Source organism: Notothenia coriiceps, unplaced genomic scaffold (genome assembly GCF_000735185.1).
Source record: "Notothenia coriiceps isolate Sejong01 unplaced genomic scaffold, NC01 NC01_scaffold00028962, whole genome shotgun sequence".
Taxonomy (NCBI): domain Eukaryota; kingdom Metazoa; phylum Chordata; class Actinopteri; order Perciformes; family Nototheniidae; genus Notothenia; species Notothenia coriiceps.
In genome coordinates, this window is record NW_011361663.1 from 1 (window position 1) to 5964 (window position 5964).

The following is a 5964-nucleotide window of genomic DNA, read 5'->3' on the forward strand; positions in this document are numbered from 1 at the left end:
TACTGTTTGTAAATACATCTGCAAACCCAGCTTGGTTGCACTTGGCTTACTATCATTTTCTGAAAGGGAAGAACCTTACGTTACATCTGAGTTACCATGTGTGTCCGGCAAACCTGTTGCGACATTTTACATTTTGTAGCTGTTCTATCGGCTTTTCCTGCGATCTTCTTCATGCAATCAGTCTAAATTAATATTCATACAGGAGGTTTATTTGACTATCTATAGGCAAGTATGGGCGTTACTTTCAACCCGCAAAAGCTGCGCCGCTTTTCGAGTTGATATTGATTTATAAAGGGAAACCAAACCGTGGAGGACACGCGTCCACACTGTTTTGTATATCAGAATATTTTTTGAGTAAGCACTTCCTTTGTTCCTTCGACGCCATCTTTTCACGTGACTTCTACGCAAAGTTTTATAAATGAGCCCCAGGTCCTCTTCACCATGTCTCCATGCCTAAATGCATGTAGACATGAGGATGAGAAAAAAGAAAGAGCTTTTTGAACATTAAAGCACTTTAGACACTAAATACTAATATGATTGGCAAAATGATCATCTTGACCATGTCTACCCACTGATTATATCGTTTTAAAGTGATTGAAGTAGTCATGTTGAGTCAAGAGGCTGGGCTTTTATAATACATTTCTAAAAAGTATCTTTGAGAAGTTCGGGGTCCCCACCAGACATCAATACTGTTATTTGGGTCTGAACAATAATAATAATAATAATAATAGATTTAATTTGTTAGCGCTTTCACAGATGCTCAAAGGCGCTTTACAGATAATAGTGAAGAAATAGAAAGAAAAGAGAAGAAAGGAACAACAAATAAATATATAGTTAAAGTTAAAGTCAAATAATACAAAAACAATCACACATGAAAAGCCAGATTGAACAGATTGAAGAGGTGAGTTTTTGTGAGTTTTTTGAAGGTGGTGAGGTTGGTGCAGTCTCTGATGGGTTGTGGGAGTGAGTTCCAGAGGGAGGGGGCAGCGACGGAGAAGGCTCTGTCCCACAAGGTCCGGTGATTGGTGCGGGTGGGGATGGATAGGAGGTTGGCTTCTGATGAGCGGAGGCAGCGGGAAGGGGTGTGGTGGTGCAGCAGGTCTGTGAGGTAGGGGGGGGCCTGGTTGTTGAGGGCTTTGTAAGTTATGAGGAGGACTTGGACAATGGAAGAGTTGGTAACAATAGCCTGGCAGAGGTTGAATCTGGATTTATATTTTTGTTTCCATGATTTTTTTTTCTACCAAGGGTATAGAAAACCAGTTTGAGACAAAGTAAAGAGTTCCACAGGTGCAAAACCTTATTCCTGTCAAATTTGAACGTGGCCACCAGGGGTGGGGTGGGGAAGGTCAACATGGTTGCTTTACTCGTGCTGACCCCCGGTGGACAGTATTTTCTCACTGTGTTATTGTGTGTATTTCAGAAAGAACGGCGTCTTCTGGAAAATCTGCGCTTGGACCTTGATTCCTGTAAGACCCGTCTGAAGAAGGCCAAGGCGACTGAGGCCAGGTCTGCGGTGAGTCCTCGGGCAGCCACATCCCCTTTTAAAATGTACTGAAAGTGTTGCTGGCATTAACCATGACTCTGTGTTCATAACCTTTGCAGTGTGACGGGGAAGTGAGTATTAAATGTGGTTTTAAGGTCTTTCAGTGTGATGCACATGTTGGGTTGTTTTTCTTTTCTCACTTGCTTTGAATTAGTTATTTATTCCATGCATTTATTGGTGATAAAAAAATATTAATCATCGGTAAAAAAAAAAAGCAATGGACTGGAAAAACAACTTCGGCCTGAAGTTGACACTTTGCAGAAAAAGCTTTAAATTTATTGAAGAAAATTTTACTTCATTATTGGAAAATTATTCACTTATAGTCTCTATGACTATCAAATGTAACTTTAATAGAAATATATTTTCTGAACAGTTCTTTATATTGCTGCTGTGAATAAAATATGGCAGGTTAAGTGTGAAGGCATCTGTGAGAGAAATATAATCAAATCTGGTCAATAAACAAAAAAGACAGAAGGTGCAAATAAAGCCAATACAGAGCAAAGAGGTACTGACTGTGGAGGACTGTCCAATACAGCCCCACTTTGAAAGACGAAAAAGCACTTTGAGTCATTCTGGGCCCTCACAAGTCTTCAGACTGAGAACACACATACTACATGGTGTGTCCACCAGGTGGCTGTGCAGCACCTCCAGCCACAGCAGCAAGGAGTTTGGGTTCCTTACACATTGTAATGAATCCTGCACAACATTCTATTTGAGGTTTAAGCTTTGTTTCTACTGCTCAGGCAGAAACCAAGCCATATGCCAAGAAAAGAAGATTATAATTCATCATTTTCTTCCCATTTTTACTTTGTTCTATGAAAACTAGAAAAGTCTGACTTGTATTAGCAGTTCTGTTTTCAGAATGACCATAGCAAAGTCAAACATTTTGGCCACTGCCACAGTCAGACTTTTGCTACGTTTATGCATGTTAGCATGTGCATGACAAAGCACTGCTTAAGTCTAAAAATAGAAACAAAACCTGTTTGCAGTGTCTGAGTCAAGTCAGTGAACCGGACAGATTAGTCACTAGTTTCACTGGTGCGAATGTTTACACAGTTGTGTTGCATCATTTCTCTGCACCTTTCTTTTATGATTTCAGACACACCCAATGTTAAAATGTGCTGTCAGGTATTAACAGGTATGCAACCGCCCCCACGGCTTTGAATTTCTAAATCAAGAACAAATTGGAAAGCTTGTATTTAACAGTTTTAAATTAAAGAGAAAAATCAAATTAAAGTCATCTTTGCGAGACTTTCTGACTTCTATTTAAGAGATGGACCGCATAAATGACTTTACACTCATATCATAAAATATGATGATATTAAATGATTCACTTTTGTATGAATATTCTGTAAAAACTGAAATCCACCCAGTGTTACTAATGCACAGATCGTATACTGTTCCATGTCATCTTACAGTGTAACTCACCAAGATCATTGTTTTATTTCTACTGAGCTTTCTGATTGTTCTTTTTTTCTGCATTTCTCGATTCATATCATGAGCCAAAGTGTGGTCCAATGTATAAACTGAGAACACAGTAGTTTGAATCCCTTACTGTTTCTGCAGACGGCTCCAGATTTTCAGGAGACCAGACCCCGAAACTATGTGCTTTCTGCCAGTGCATCTGCGGTAAGGAGTGATTATTGTAAAATAATCCTTTTAGAATAATGAATCCACTTCAGGATCAATGTGCACATTCAGAAACAGAGTGCTTTCAAAAATCCTTCAGTACTGTACATCTGCATTCACTTATTGTAAATGGCTCTGAATCAGTGCTTTATTACTGTTCATGGTCCGGATGTGGTAACCTCAGAGTTGCACTCCTGACCTCTGTGTAACATCTGATTTATGCAGGAATGCTAAATGTTGGCCAACCCTCCACAGCAATCGTCTAGCAGAGCAGAAGGATGTCGTTCATTAACCAAAAACAAAACAAGACAGAGAATCTGCCATGGGAGTAGGAGGGTTAAAGGAAGTGTGTTTTGGGTTAAATGAAATATGCTGTATATAATGACCTACTATGCTCCTCCTCTACTCCTATGCAGAGATTAGCAGTTGTAGTCAGTATACCACACACTCGCACATATTGTCCATAAGAACTTCATTTAAAAAAATATGGCAAAGATTCATACCGATCGTCACATTCGCAGGTTAACCCAAAACTAGTCTGACATATCAAGTTATATTTTGGTTGATGCTTCACCAGATCTAGTGGTGAAGCTCTAATCTAAAGACAAACAATTGTCAGTAAAGAATTTTGAAACCTCACACTGAAGCTGCTGTTTTTGGTGTAACACTTATATTTATAATAATATATCATTTTATTTTTTGTTATTCATCACCCTCCAATTCCTTTAATTCTTCACTGTCTCCTTCTGTTTCTATTTGTCTTGATCCCCCTTCTATTTCTCTCATCTGGACCACAACTAGCCAATGTACACTGCCCTGGCACTGATCTCTCAGCCTCTTGAGGAACATGGAGCTGTAAATATTATGACTAAGTGCAAGTTACCATAACAATCCCTCTTACTCAAATAGTTGTATAATTAGTGTGGGGGATTCACTCATCCTAAATTGACTCGCAGTGTACACCACAACGAGGTGTCACCCATAGCAACTCAGCCTTTCAAACTAAATATGTGACCATTAAAGATATTTTGTGTAGCACAGACGCAAACAGAAAACAGAGAGCAGCAGCTGGTTGGAGCATTTCATAACTTAATCATCTGAATAACCCCTTTCTCGTTGAAACAAATTAATCTCCAAATAAGTAAAGTAGTGGCAAAATGATATTTCAGTGTAAATATCAGGCGAAATACAGCGTTAATCCAAAAGCATTGTTTGTCTTTATTGACTATCAGAATACATTCTAAAGACATATTACCCCTAGATTCCACCGGGTCCGTCTGCGTTGCGTTGCGTTACGGTTGCGCCGCGACGTTCGCAAAGATCGCGGCCACTCTAGTCAATGGGTGCTATTCCACCAGACGCGCCGCGTTACGGCTCAGAAGCGTCCCAGAAGCGTGTCGGCGCTGGGCTCCGCTCAAAATAGGATTGAAGTCTATTTTTCTACGCGTTGCAGAGGCGCCGGGCAGCAAGTGGACCGGTCAGAGCATCCGGCCCATCCCCAAAACAAACTAATTTGCAGACCCTATCCCTCCTTAGTCTTTCAAGTAGGAGGAGAAATGCCAGCATTCTCCTCCGGTTTACAGGCACTGTGTAAATTATATATATAGAATAATTATGATGATGAATGCATTTTTTTACCAGTAAAATACAGCAACACATCTTTGATTTATGTCATTTATAACTGGAATATTACAAGTATTATTAACTTTGTCTGTACAAAGTAGCCTGTCCAGGAAATATGCCCAAATCAACAAAAACTGCGAGCCGGCAGGCAAGACGGTTCGCTTCTGAAATGCTCCTGAAACGCTCCTGAAACGTCCCCGGTAGGGTATGACGCCGGAGGAGGCCGGACCAAAACCGCGGCGCAGCCGTGATGCGACGCAGACGGACCCGGTGGAATCGAGGGGTAGCCTACCAGTAATCAGAGAGGCTTCTGGGAATAAAACAAATATCCTTGTTATGACTTCTGTTTTTCTCTTCTTCTTTTTTTGTATGCTTTGGCCTCTCAGCTCTGGAGTGAGGAAGTGGAAAAAGTAAGTACATGAATGTTGTGAAAGTGAACTTGGTTTAGATTCCCAGTCTCCTGGCTTCAGGCCTCAGTGTGCTCCTGCGGTATTTAGTCCATCCATCTCTAAAAACAAAACTGCTTGTACCTTTAATTGGCCACACTGATTTCACTTTTTGCACCAAGGCAAAACAGCGGCACCGACACTCTGCCAGGCAGCACCAGGAACCAGAGGCCCTCACATCAGAGGCTCTCACATCAGAGGCTGGGCATTTTAGTTGTGCAACCACAGTTCATGAACTGTGGTTGCTCAACTAAACATTTTTCATAGAAGCAGCAGTGTTGAAATTGAAAAGTGGCTAGAATGCAACCACACATATTTCTACACATCATTAAACAAACATACATGTGACATGATATACTATACATCTGATATTTAATAATAATAATAATTAAAACTGCGGTCACAGACGTGCACGCAGTTGTGGGCGGGCCTTCGCTTCCGAGCGCCTGTCGGGGAGGGTCGCCGTTCGTCCCGGCGTCAAGCAGATGCGTGTGAGTCCTCCGAAATGAGCCGTTTGTCATTTCTCAAATGTTGGCGTTCCGGACTCCCAGGTCCTCCGACCCGGAAACGGATGCGGGCGCGCCGCCTCCCAGGAAATCGAATTTCTCTAAATGCTCGTCGAGGATCGATTATGGCGGAGGCTGTTTGGAGGAGCAGTAACCGTGGCGTGTGGTACAGTGGGTTGTGCAGACTTTCTGCCCTTTACCGTTTTGTTTACTCAAT

The 5964-nt window shown here is 41.4% G+C and overlaps 1 long non-coding RNA gene across 1 annotated transcript; it reads left to right on the top strand.

Moving 5' to 3' along the window:
- Nucleotides 1–1425: 1425 nt before the first annotated feature.
- On the top strand, nucleotides 1426–5206 carry LOC104958542 (uncharacterized). Its single transcript, XR_799777.1, has 3 exons — nucleotides 1426–1513; nucleotides 3110–3172; nucleotides 5182–5206. It is a non-coding gene; the product is annotated as an uncharacterized lncRNA (long non-coding RNA).
- The last annotated feature ends 758 nt before the right edge of the window (nucleotides 5207–5964 follow it).